This window comes from Eptesicus fuscus, chromosome 15 (genome assembly GCF_027574615.1).
Source record: "Eptesicus fuscus isolate TK198812 chromosome 15, DD_ASM_mEF_20220401, whole genome shotgun sequence".
Lineage (NCBI taxonomy): Eukaryota > Metazoa > Chordata > Mammalia > Chiroptera > Vespertilionidae > Eptesicus > Eptesicus fuscus.
Genome location: NC_072487.1, coordinates 27,085,562 through 27,092,740, shown reverse-complemented (window position 1 = coordinate 27,092,740; position 7,179 = coordinate 27,085,562).

Below are 7,179 nucleotides of genomic sequence, written 5' to 3'. Positions count from 1 at the left end.
TAAAAGTATGCCCTTTTAAAATCAAAATTTATTTTTTATTTCTTTATTGACTTTGTTTAAGCAAGTACTAGTAGAATGAAATTAATGCCTTCCTGTGTCTCTCTATAATAAAAAATGATGTATTATATTGGACATGTGCTCTCTTTTATAAAATGCCATTTACTTAGAATATATGTTCTACTATTAAAACAACCACTGGATGCCATAAAGCATATATATTCATCTCAGTGGAAACCAGCATAGGTAAAATTACATTAACCTTCTAATTGAATGTTACCATTTTGTCTCAGGCACTGTTTTCTTAGCAAATCTTAGACTACCTCTTTTTCCTTTAACTTCTTTCATTCAAAAGTTTTATGATATTTCTAAAATTATATTTTATTTTCTAGGATCCAAAGTAACACTACAGATAATATATACATAGGTCCCACTACAGATAATTTTATTTTGACTTCTGACCAACTCTAGACCAGATTAAAGGTTCTAAATTCAGTGTCTCTGATGTAATACTAAGAGGATTTTTATATTTTCAAAGTCCTTTTGCTTATTAATATGGCAAATATTTAGAAATAAAATTTAAATCCCAAGACTATATTTCAAGTACTTTTCTTTAGTTTGTCATAATAAAATTAAGAGACCAAAGTGAAGTAAGTTTATACTGAATTTTCCAACTAAAAATCAGTGACTTATTGTGATGAGCATTTCACAATATATACAAATATCAAATCATTATGTTGTATACTTGAAGCAAATATAATGTTATATGTCAATTATATGTCGACTAAAAAATGGAGATGTGTTCTTATTATAGAGACTGTCTCCATGAATTTTTTATGTTGCTGGTCAAAGCACATCTCTCAGATATATTTTGCTTTAAAATGTACAGCTACATTCCTTCCTGTTTGCTGCCAGATTTTAAGGAGATTCTTTTTATTGTTGTTAATCCTCACCCAAGGATATTTTTTCCCATTGCTTTTCAGAGTGAAAGGAGGGAGGGCGGGAGAGACAGAGAGAAACATTGATGTGAGACACATTGATTGGTTGCCTCCTGCATGTGCCCCGACCAGGACAGGGGATTGGACCTGCAACCCAGGGAGTGCCCTTGACCAGGAATCAAGCAGGTGATTCTTGGATGTGTGAGCCAATGCTCTAACCACTGAGTAACACCAGCCAGAGTTATAGAAGATTCTTTTGTATTTTGCGTTTTAGTTCAAAAACAAAAATCTATGACCATGTTTACCCTGAGCGGGCTTTTGAGATTTCAGGTTAGACACATTATTACAGTTATCTGTAGTCTGAGGCATCAGAACCTATATGTGTTCAATTCAAAGAAGCAACAAAAAAGGCACAGACTCCCTGGTTAGCTTAATGACACATCATTATAAATAGGCAGCCAATTGGTTTAGGGCAGTGGTCGGCAAACTGCGGCTCGCGAGCCACATGCGGCTCGTGAGCCCTGGTTTGCAGCTCTGTTGACTAATGAGTTTGCCGACCACTGGGGAACCCTGTCTTGTTAGTAGATCTGCAAGACTTGCTGGCTCTGCCAGATGGGCCTGGGAGGAGTTAACATTGGCTGTTATTTTGCAAGCGCTACAGGTCCTGTGTGTTTTATGGTTGTATTTATTCTATTGTGCGATTAAAACAGAGTGAGCCATAAAGGTTTTTTTGGGGGGTTGTTGTCTTTTTTAAAAAAATTTTAAAGTTTTTCAGTTTAAAAGATGGGTTATTTATTTATCTAAATAACAAATACACCAATATTTCATTATAGAAGATTGGATCAAGTTATGCCCAAATAACAGCAGAAAAATCATTTTAGGTCATGTTTTTAGATTTTTTAGAAGATTTTAACACTGAATTGAAATATTTTTCTGAGATCCATACTTTGAAGACTCATTAAGATTCTTGTTCAAAATCACAGTAGTGGGTAACAGTCTTTGTCCTTCAAATTCTCACTTACATTAGATTTCACTAAGTAAGAAATAAATAACAAAACAGAGTGGGTAGTTTGATTTTAGGGGGAAAGTCTTGAAATGAATTTTTGGTTTGCCTGCTCTTGCTACCTCATTAATCCTAAATGGTGTCAGTCAGTTGAGTCTAATAGCTGTGAGTGTTACTACCATGGTCAGTTCCAAATTACAGTATTGATTAATTGATTGTCTTCTTCCAGTTGTGAATTATATTAGCGCTAGCTCAGGCAGCTTGGCTTAGGGCCAAAGCCTAATTTTCAATAGAAGGCAACAAGCAGCTTCACTGTTTCACTGCTGTGGTTAAGTGGATGCTTAGAAAACAAAAAGCTTCGGAAAGACGGTTTGACCAAAAGGAATGCACTAGGTGTAATGAATATGCACTTACTGATGGTCTCTCTCCAACGTAGGAAAATTGGAAGGAAGAGAGTATCAAGAAGTCATCATTTCTCAACCTCAGACTTCCCAAACAATCTTAAAACAATTGACTGGAGGAAGAGTGCAGGAGGGGAGACATGGGACCCAGAATGACAATAAGCCAGCATTTGGATCTGGGGAATTAAGTCCATTCAGGAGAAGAGTGGTGTCGCTGGCACTTTCAAGTCAAGTAGAAGTTAAAGTGGAGCATGGATTCCCTCACGTCATAGTAGGTGCAGCCAGCTATCCAGGGAAGCTTGAAAAGCAGCTGCCAACTGTGCATCACGGAGCAGTGGCACCATCTTCTTAGAATAATATAAACTTACAGAGTTGGAAGACAAAACATTAGCAAGTTGAAAGAGGCACAAGATTTCATGTTAACTCTCTGCTTTAATGATCAACATAAAATGGATGGGTGTGTTTATCATTGATTCTTGTGGGATGGGAAAAGCTAAATGGGGCATTAAGAGGTTAATAACTTTCATAGATCCATACCTTGGTGTTTGTATGCTGCCAGATCGATTCCTTTTCTCTAAAAAAATCTGAAGGGAAAATTGGTGTGGGGTGGTGTAATTCTGATTGTAATATTATATTCACATTAAAATGTACTTGAAATCATTATTGTTCTTTTTTATTCAGCATGAACAAAATAATACTTGATTTCACAGGGAATTAGCAAGAAGAACCGCTCTCCCTCATGTAAAGGGAGTGATCATGAAAAAGAAAGAGAGAAAGAAGTGATTCTAGTGGTCCTAAATTGGAAAGCTTTGAGATCAATGTTTGCACAAGAGTGGTAAATGGAAGTTTATAAATGGGAAAACAATTGTGAATTTATGAAAAGCACATATCACAATGTCAAATATGGGAATTAGAATTTTATAAAAGTATTTGATACAAGAAAGGAGAGAAAGATTTCAAGTAAATGTGTCAATGAGGAGAAAGTTACTTTTCTATAAGTGCTACTAAGATCAGGATTATTAAACACACACACATATATATGTGTTTGTATATTTATGAAATCCTTAATAGAATCTACGATGTAAGTCTCTTGTCATAGATCCTATAAGGAAAGTTCATAGACTAAATTTCTACAAAATACAAAGGTATATTAATTCTTCATGGCTCTCTTACTGATCTGTAGCAAAAATAAGGTTAGAATTAGATATGCCATGTATTTGTTACTTAAAAAATATTATAGGTTATGTGATTGGACATGTGCTAAGGATACTTTGGAGCGGGTGAGAGAACCAAGCAGCATGCTTTAGGGTGATCTGTTGAGTAGTTACTAATGTTGTCACTAACTCAGGTAACTCACATGTATGATACAATAAACCTAGTGTACTAGCAACTTGAAGATAGAAATGCATGTAGTGGACTTAACTAAATAGTTAGGTGTTAATATGGGGGATACAACTCTGCCCTAAGTCCCTTTGGACTAGATTAAGCAACCTTATTACAAACTCCTGTGCTTCCCATATTTTGCAAATATTTGCACTCTCCTATAATTGTTTATCTAACCGGCTGTCTGTCCTAGGTAGACTAGCAAAGGGTTTGGCACATAGACAGCTACTTGGTTCTTTCAGTCAGTGTCATTCTTTTTAAAAATATATATTTTCATTGATTTCAGAGAGGAGGGGAGGTATCGTTTATTATTTTCATCTTTGCATCCCCATCATCTAAGGTAGTGACTCGCTAATTCAATAAGCAGATGAATGAAAAAAGGACTCTGTGTATACCTACAATTACTTATTTAAGATATACAAATTATTACAACTATGTCTTTATTTTACTTAATTTTAATCAAGATAAAATTATTTATACAAACTTTTATTGGTGCAAGTATAACTTTAGAAATTATATATTTCTAATGTGTGCATTTATCTGCCTCAAGGGTTTTCAGAAACACAATCCTTGTGATTGAGAACAAAATATTATACACACACAGTCCTCCCTTGGCATTACTATGCTTTTAAATTGCAGTAACATTAAGATCTCAGGTAAACTGCAGGCAGTTGTTTCCAAAAAAGAGTCCGTAAGATATTTCATAATTTCATTTAATAACTATAGATGATTCTTGATCTTTTAAAAATGATTTAAAAAAGACAATTCTGCTTAAGAAAACCTAGATTCAGATTCTGAAGTCGTTTTTGTTTTGTTTTTAACCATTTCATGTGCTCAAGATATTTTAAAAAGGAGATTTTTTTTATTGTCTAAATATTATCTTTACGTCTACACCATACACCACAATCATAAGTAACCCCTAAAATATTTGTTAATAAAATATGTAATATCACACAAGGCATATTTGTAAAAAGTACAAAAGATAGTCTTAAGAATTCTTATAAACTTAGGACTCAAAGCTGCCTGTTTCTTTTTTAAAAAAATATTTTCATTGATTTCAGAGAGAAAGGGAGAGGGAAAGAGAGATAGAAACGTCAATGATGAGAATCATTAATTGGCTGCCCCCTGCAAGCCCCTCGAGCCTGCAGCTGATTCCACAACCTGGGCATGTGCCCTGACTGGGAACTGAACCTCCTGGTTCATAGGTCAACCCTCAACCACTGAGCCGCTGGCTGGGCCTCACTGCCTGTTTTAAGGAACACTTACCTTTCTTATGTGCTCTTGTTTTGTTACTACCCATCTCATATATTGCCCTTGACCCAGGCAACTCTCCCATGTTCAACACAGTCCATTCTAGGTACCTGTCTTCATTCCATTGACTATTTAAGAAATAGGTCAGATACTAGCAAAAACTCACATTTAAAAATACAGAACCAAATGCCATGAGTACAGTTTAGTTCCCAAATTCTAGAGATCTCAAAAAAAAAAAAAAAAAAAGCACCACTTTTTAGATAACATTTTAAAAAATATATATTTTATTGATTTTTTACAGAGAGGAAGAGAGAGGGATAGAGAGTTAGAAACATTGATGAGAGAGAAACATCGATCAGCTGCCTCTTGCACACCCCTACTGGGGATGTGCCCGCAACCACGGTACATGCCCTTGACTGGAATCGAACCTGGGACCCTTGAGTCTGTAGGCTGACACTCTATCCACTGAGCCAAACCGGTTTCGGCTTAGATAACATTTTAAACTAAATTCTGGGTGGTCTTTTATAGTTGAGTCTTCTAAGCCCCTCCCTTTGAACAGCAGGTGTGTTATGGTGTATATAGCATAACTACTTTAAAAATATTTTTATTGGTTTCAGAGAGAAAGGAAGAGGTATAGAGGTAGAGAAACATCAATGATGAAAGAGAACCATTGATTGTCTGCCTCCTGCATGCCCCCCATTGGGGATTGAGCCTGCAACCCGGGAACGTGCCCTTATCTGTAATCAAAGCTGGGACCCTTAAGTCTGCAGGCTGACACTCTATCCACTGAGCCAAACCAGCTAGGGCTAACATAACTACTTTATGATTTACTTTAAACTACTTGTTTAATTTTTGTGTCATTATGAACTCCAATTAGACTTAATTTTTTTTATCAACTCAAATATTCCAAACTGATAGAGTTTTTGATTATTACAAAGATGATGATAGCAAAAAGTCATGTTTAGTCCTGTCAATCTCGACTTAGAAATGACAAAAGTAAACAAATTAATTAGCATGTAAGTATATACTTATAGTCCCCCATGTGAAAAACACCTTAGGCTTTACATAAGCACAACTACACAAAGCACAATTAATTTAAAAACCAACAGTGGTTAGACCAAGATATAATAGTAGCTTTTCCACATACTTACAGTGGTCTCCACATACCATCTGTCACAATGGGTTTAATTCTAGGATCAACCTGAACCGTTTTACTGATGTGCTAGCAGGAGGCATCAGAAGATGCAACATCTGAAACTCATGTCATAAAAGGAATGGTTGAAGGAGGCATGGATATTTTATGTAGATGACAGAAGATTAAGGAAGAAATAAAGGCAGTTAGATTTTCTCTTGATGTAAGACATTTCATGCAATTATAACTACCCAATAATAAAAGTGAGGTTCATGTATAATTTTAATCAGAGACTGCCTGACTGTCATGAGGATGTTTCCAATAGAGGAGATTGAACTATGTGACCTTTCCTAGATTTTATGTCTTAATTTTTCTTTTCTTTTTTTCTGTCCTCCCTCCTTCCCTTCCTCCTTCCCTTTCTCCCTCCCATCCTTTCTTACATCCTTCCTTTTTTTCTTTTTTCCATTGAAGGACAATATGTTTTAAATGCAGAGTGAAAAATACCTCAGTCACAGATATACTACCAAATACCTATTTGATCTCAGCAGGTCGTTTATCCTTTCTGAGTCTAAATTTGTCATGAACAATACATGGCCTGGAGTCTCAAAGGTATATTTTAATTCTAATGTTCTCTGACCATACAAATGTAGACATACTGAATCAACCTCTAAGTCTACTCATGGTGAAGAGTCATTACAATCATAGACTTTTGAAACTGGAAAGCATTTAAAGTCAACCCCTCTATAAGTCATTAGATTACACCCATTATCTTTCCTACACTATCCTCCTAGTAAATCATTTAAATAAGTTTTTTAAATGTTATGTATATAATATGAAAGTTTTAGTTGCTACTCCTAAATGAAAAAATGTAACTCTCTCAAGCAGAAATGTTCAGACAATGAATGTCCTGCTGAGTTTTCTTCTTCTGACCACAGAGTCTGCATGAACAATTAACCTTCCTTTAATTCAATTAACTTGTTACCTGGAATTGTCACATTAATACTGTAATAAAAAATCTCTAGTAGAGATCTGGATATATCCCTTCTATGTGCACTGTTAATTCTGAAAACTAAA